Here is a 6961-nt window from a genome sequence, read left to right as displayed (position 1 = left end):
TATTACAGTTGTCTCTGATTACTTTTGGAATCTGAGTGTATCGTTGAGTGACATATATCACGTCGGTGTTTTTATGCCTGCCTCTGGAAAATATCCTAGCTGGGTTTTTTTGATTGTCTAACATAACATCATCGTACACGACTAGATTGTTAACGTCGCCATCAATATCATCAATACCTGGTGCATCATTGATATCTGTAATAAACTCAATAACATTTTTTTCAGCGATCGCTGATGCATTCTCGTTAAAATCTTTCAACACCTCGTAGCATCGTTGATCATCTACGCTAGGGGCGATTAAATACAACTTATCCCACTTCATCCATCTCATTATTAAATTGAGTAACAATTGCGTCTTGCCGGATCCAGATGGTCCGATGATAATCATCCGGATCGAGTTTGGTAACGCTGCAACATGCTTAACTGGTTCTCTCGTTTTAGTCGCCGAAAAATCAATTATATTCATATCTCTATACATAAATTATGGATCTATATTGTGTGAAGTGTAGAGTGCGTACTGGCACAAATGATATGACAACCGTTACAACAAGAAATAACAGATCGGCCATTACTGGTAAGTGTGTACAATGCGGTACAAAGAAATTTAGATTTATTTCTGCTAGACCCGGAGACGTTTTAAAAAAAAGCGAGGAGGTGATATTGCAGCCAAGTTATCAAAACTCCCCGGAACACCGTGGGCAAAGTATCCAGGAGAAAAGCACCTCCCAGGATATAGCTACTGTGGCCCCGGAACACGATTAGATATTAGACTCGATGATCAAAATCAGCCCAAACCCGGTGAGTATCCAATAAACGCTATCGACGAAGCATGTCGGATACATGATATAGCTTATCGTAGCGGTGATTTGCAACAGCGTCATATCGCGGATGTAAAATTAATTCACGCGTTAAATGCTATTCCTGATAAATCATTCAAAGAAAAATTGGCTTCATGGTTGGTAAAATCGGTTATGAAAGGTAAATTAATGATTGGAAGCGGAGCTTCTCGCGCTGGTAATTGAAAACGCTAGCGTTTATAATAACAACATGGAATCCATCTATTATTCTCCGAGAGGATACTGGAAGGGGAAGGCCGCAATTGGTAAACTCGCAAGCGCTGCAAAGGTAACAAAGGCCGTTGCGGCTAATTGGTTATCCAAACAGGCTATATGGCAAATTTATCTACCACCGCCTAAACAAATCAACTTTTCGCGCTTTGATGTCAGCGTACCTAATGAAGTTCATCAAGCTGATATACTATTTCTGCCGCATGACAACGGTTGCAAATACGCGCTAACCGTAGTTGATGTTGCGAGTCGATACAAACAAGCGGAGCCGTTAAAAACAAAGTCGGCAACTGAAGTAGCCGATGCGTTTGAGCGGATTTACAGAAGGGGTCCTCTGCGCTGGCCAAATCTATTACAAGTTGATCCTGGTAGTGAATTTCGCGGCGCTGTTTTATCAACGCTGAAACATCATAGCGTCGCGATACGACGAGGTCATACTGCACTACATCGTGATCAGGCAATTGTTGAACGATTCATTCGGACTCTTGCTGAACGGTTATTTGGGTATCAATACGCGAAGGAATTCATCCAAGAAAAACGATCTCGTGAATGGGTCAAAAGGTTGCCAGGCGTAATTGCAGCGTTAAATAACGAGATTACCCGAGCAATCAACATGAAGCCCAGCGACGCAATAAAAAAAAAGTATATACCCGGAAGATCAAAAATAGATAGCGTTTCCAAGCCGATTCTCGGCGATGTCACTGTTAGATATCTGTATGAACCAGGAGAACTTGAAGGCGGTAAAAAAAGAGCTACTGATCCTATTTGGAGTGTTACCACACATAACATATCAACGATAACACGATCAACTGGTAGACCACCGATCTATAGACTGGATTCAACTGCCCCACAGCGGGGGTTTACACGCGAGCAACTACAAGTGATACCTGACGATACTCAATTGCCCCCGCGTGGTCTTAACTAGCGCCGTTGCGTCTATTGCACTCAAGACAAGTTAACCTCACATTGTTTTTGACATGACCGAGACTGTTATCGATCCTGTCCACGGTAAATTGGCGAACGTCTTTATCCGAATAACGCCAGCGCATTACACAATTGCAACTCGCGCAGTGATTATTCTGTTGTTGTCGTAACGCAATTATTAATTCGGCATCAATATCAAAACGCCGCTGTTTTTTTTATCCTGTTGGCGGTAACCAGAGAGTTTTCTATCAATGACGCTAGCATCAATAATGTCATCGTTCTCACTGGCTTCGTCAATAACAATTCTTCGAAGCTGATTTATCCTCCGTACTCGGGACACTGCAAGATAGACTAGATTTGACCATTCGATGCGATTATCAACCATCCAAACAATTGTATCCGTGATAGTCAATCCCTGCGAGGAATGTATTGTCGTTGCGTATCCTAGCGTCCACGGGGATTTATCAGCACGTAGCGCGTCCTCGACGACGCTGATATCAACGAGCACAATATCATTCAGCACGAGAATTTGTTTTTTTGTCCCTGACGCTGTTGGGCCCGGGATTTCAACTTCAATGTTTTGCCGCCGTCTATCCGCGGGTCTATAACATAACGGCACTGGGCGCGTTGGAAACTTTTCCTTATGCAACGCAAACAACTTCCGCTGAAGTGTGTCTCTGACTATCTTTCTACTCGCTACAATCAAATCGTTTGGTCTCCATGTTTCCCAGAATTCATTTAACGGCGTTTCCGGAATCACCTCGCGGATTATTTCACATTGAACTCTATCCGGCTGTAATCTGATTAATTTTTTAACCTCGCGCAGTTGTTCATCAAGTGCTCGGTAATCAGTATCGGTTTCTTCATAATAGTCCACAAAATTCTTTAACCAATCATGTGGACCCTCGCCGACAAATGGTGGTGGTTGGCCATGGTCGCCACACATGATTACCGCTGTATTCGCGCGCAGCAACCACTCAAGAAACATTTGTAAAGTATCTAACGAAACAGTACATATCTCATCCCAGATGATAACCTCAGGAATAAATTTTTCCCCCATTCGATCAGGAGTCCACTCACCGCCGCTGTATCGAAAAAAGCTGTGATAAGTAACGGCGTCAACATTTCGTTGTTTTATCTCTCGCGCTAGTCTATGGGTCGGTGTAAGCACGATTATACTTGCCCGCGTTCGAAATAATTCAATTGCCCGAGTCGTCTTTCCAGACCCGCCACAGCCGCTTAAATAAACTGTTTTGTATCTACAAATTGGATCAGAACACGGTGGTGCATTAGACCATTCTGACAATTTATCACCGCGTAAGTAATTGTTTTCAACGGTGACATTTGCTGCCAGGGAATAATCGCGTCGTATTTCATTTTTAATTCTCCATATACCCCAACTCTCGTCCGGACTAGTAAACTCGGCTAAGTTTCCCTTATACTTTACGTCTATATAAAATGAATCAACGGCTACTCTAACCGCGGTGTCGGGGAATCTATTTATCATCGAGAATAAATTGATAGCGGCGTAACCCAGCATAGACGCCCTCAAATGTGGATATGCCGGGCTGTCTCCATCGCTGTAGGTAACAACTGTACCCAACTTTGTTCCATTGGACAAGAAAGCTGTTTTGCAGTTCACGTATCTATTTTTTGCCACTGCGTCCTTGATTACGAAATCATATTCTGCGTCATCTATAATCAGCCGTGAGCAATATCGTTTGTAGTCGCAGTTTTTTCCACCTTGTGTGAACTTACCAATTATTCTTCTACCGAGATCTTTTGCCTCGCAGTTTCGTTGGTTGAATATCTTTTTGGACCATTCAATGATATATTCCTCGTCGGCATCAATGTGTTTTCTGGACTCGTCAATTATGCTATCTAGACGCTCTGGTTCTGGTAACCAGACTTCAGTCTGCGCCCGATATGATATAATCGCGTCACTGACAATCAACGATACAAGCATGCTACAATCAATCATATACCGTAGCAGCGCTATTGGTAGCCACTTCTTTTCAGCCATGTGTCTACCGATCCAAATATAACAACAGCGATGAAGTCCTGCCGCGAATTCAAATGATACTATGCGAGCGAATCCGGTTAAATCAAAATCAGGCAGTGGTCCATTAATAGCAACACGAGTCATTTCATGTCTGGGGTGTCCAAATCGTTTGAAATACTCAGCGGCGGATCCATACCCGAGAAAACTCGCTGGATAACAGGCAACCATATCAACGGAAATCATAGCGTCGGGGTTGTATTCAGTGTTCCATAGTCCACCGTGATACTATTCCAAACAACTGGATTGTACATCCGGTAGAAATTCCTTGCGCGTTGGTCTCCACGCATTTTTCCTTGCTGCAACATGAGCCGCAACCGATGGAATCGTAAAACAATTTGTTAGCAGTTGTTCATCATGCTCTTCAAATTCCATGGCGGTTTTTTTCATCTTGTTGTGAAACGCTTCAGTGCGATATAATTCACCGTTTGGTCTTACAAACTGATCAAAGGTATCCACATCGTTTTCAGCGCTGCGAAGTAACCACACTGACACAGGGTCGTTTTTACACAAGCAGGCAATAGCATCAAATAGTTTCCTCTCCGCGAGAAAACCATCCTCTCCCAGGAATTCCCCCGGGATATACTTTACTGTTCTATCCCGTGGAAATATTGTGACCGCGGGCGTCCACGCGTGTTCGTTATGATCAATAATTTTGATTGGGGCTCCATTTGATTTATACTTTGATTCATATAATACTTCACCGGTTATCGTTGTAACGGTTATTGGAAATCTCAGCGACGTTTCTAATTTCGCTATGTCGCTGATGGTTGCTCCTCGCTCGCGCACTGTCTCCTCCCATTGGTTTATTTTACTACGTCGTAAATCAGTCAATTTGTTTCCTCGACACGCATTTGTAAAATGCTCTATTACTCGTTCTGCTACACAATTTATCCCCGTTGACTGTTTCATCGGCGCTAGTTTTCCGATATCAGGTTTCTTATTTAACGGGTATATTCCATAGACAACTGCTGTTTCAGGATACGCTCGTTCATAGTATGGTCTGTCAATTCCGGTTAACAGCCCGGGCTTGGAGTCGCGGCTAACAGTGACTGTTTTCTTGTCGCTGAGAACTGGTTCAAATTTATCACGTATGATCCAATTGCCTGATTCCACCCGGACAATAAATTTTACTCTGAAGAAATACTTGCTGGAGCCAAGTTGTGATATTATCGTTGCCGCGCGTTTGTCGTTCATGGTAGCATCAACAACGCCATCAATTCGAAATGTTGACCAACTATGAGATGCACCATCGCGCTTGAATTCATTGATACAGTCGCGTATTTTATTTCAACAGGGTTCTATCGTTTATTAACGCTTTTGGTGCGTCCTTGAGGACTCTATCGAGATTGAACTTAATATTTTTCCAGGGCTTAATTGCTGCTAATCTCTCAAACTCTTCCATATAATTAAAACAAGTATTTAAATGAAAGAATATAGTATAATGAATCACTGCAAATGGTTGATGATTGGGTCGACAACCCCGTGCAATAAATCATGTAGAGGTGAATTCTGCGGGTATCATTTACAAAGCGTTCGTAATGGTTCTCTTGGCCCCCTACCGTGCTTGGTTTGTCACGTTGGTGTAAGAGGAAAATCGCAGTTGTGTATCAATTGTGGTGGAAAGCGATACAGGGAGTTAAAACGCTATTATGACAAGCGAATAAAAAATGCCGTCATTGACCCCACCGCAGACTTCGTCATCAAAACTCCTCAGGACTACATTGCAAGGTTTATAATTAAACCAAATAATGAATTAGACAAGTAGTATTATTATACAAATGAACCAAGAATTTCAGCCGCATCCTGTGCTCGTTAATTACGAGGCATCTCGCGACGGCGTTGTTAGAAATTGTAGACTGAAGAAGCGGATTGGTACCGTAAATAATCAGGGATACTTGCAATTTACTGCAGGAGGAAAAAGCTATTATGTTCACAGGATTGTATTTGAAGCATTCAACGGATTAATCGAAAATGGGCTTGTGATTGATCATATTAATAATAATAAGACTGATAATTCTCTTATAAACTTGCAAGCTATCTCGCAAAGTCAGAATACCAAAAAAGGCCAAACTGGTAAGTTTTCAAAGAAAGCAAAACCCGTAAAGTCATTTGATACAACAACTCACGAGGAAAAAATATTTCAGTCGATGAATGAGGCAGGAAAATATTTTGACATTTATATCGCCTCAATACGATTTGTTGCAGAAGGAATACAGAATTCAGCGATCTCAAAAAAGACGGGTCACAGAATTCGATTTTCATATATAACAGAAATCAGCGAGTGACAAGGTCACCGTGACGAAGTCACCGGCGCCTATGGCGCTGACGAAGTCGCCATGACAGTGCGAACGCTACAATAAATTGTCTCTTCCGGAAGAAATACCGGAAGAAAACGAATTATCCTACGGTTTCATCGAATGTTAACACACCTCGGGATTGATACGCAGGGTTCATTTTGTAAAATAATTTTTTTTTTGATATTAGAAATAAGATGTTTTATAAGAATATGAATATCGAAGACATCAATAATATATTAACCGAGATTTTAAAATTAAAAAATCAAGGAATTGAATTATCTGATAAGCTTGATAACCAAAAAATATTGTCCGATTATGAAATTATTAACGAGCAATCAAAGAAAGGTCGATATACCTTGCCACGCGAGTATTCTTTTATAAAGCGATTACAATATACGATCAATGAAAACTTGTATGGCAATGACGTAAATGCATTTATTGGACTATTTACTGCCGTTGAGACAGTACGAAAAAAACTCGGACAGGCTTTTGAACGACGTCGAGAAATCTCTAATAAAATTAAAAACATTAGAAGGATTATAGACGAAAACTCCCTGGAGCCCCTGGGACATATCCCACCCGCCACACTCGGCGGGAAATTAGAAACTACG

Source organism: Sinohyriopsis cumingii, chromosome 6 (assembly GCF_028554795.1).
Source record: "Sinohyriopsis cumingii isolate HCF-2022 chromosome 6, ASM2855479v2, whole genome shotgun sequence".
Classification (NCBI taxonomy): domain Eukaryota; kingdom Metazoa; phylum Mollusca; class Bivalvia; order Unionida; family Unionidae; genus Sinohyriopsis; species Sinohyriopsis cumingii.
The sequence above is the reverse complement of the archived record's forward strand: the minus strand, read 5'-3'. Positions refer to the sequence as shown.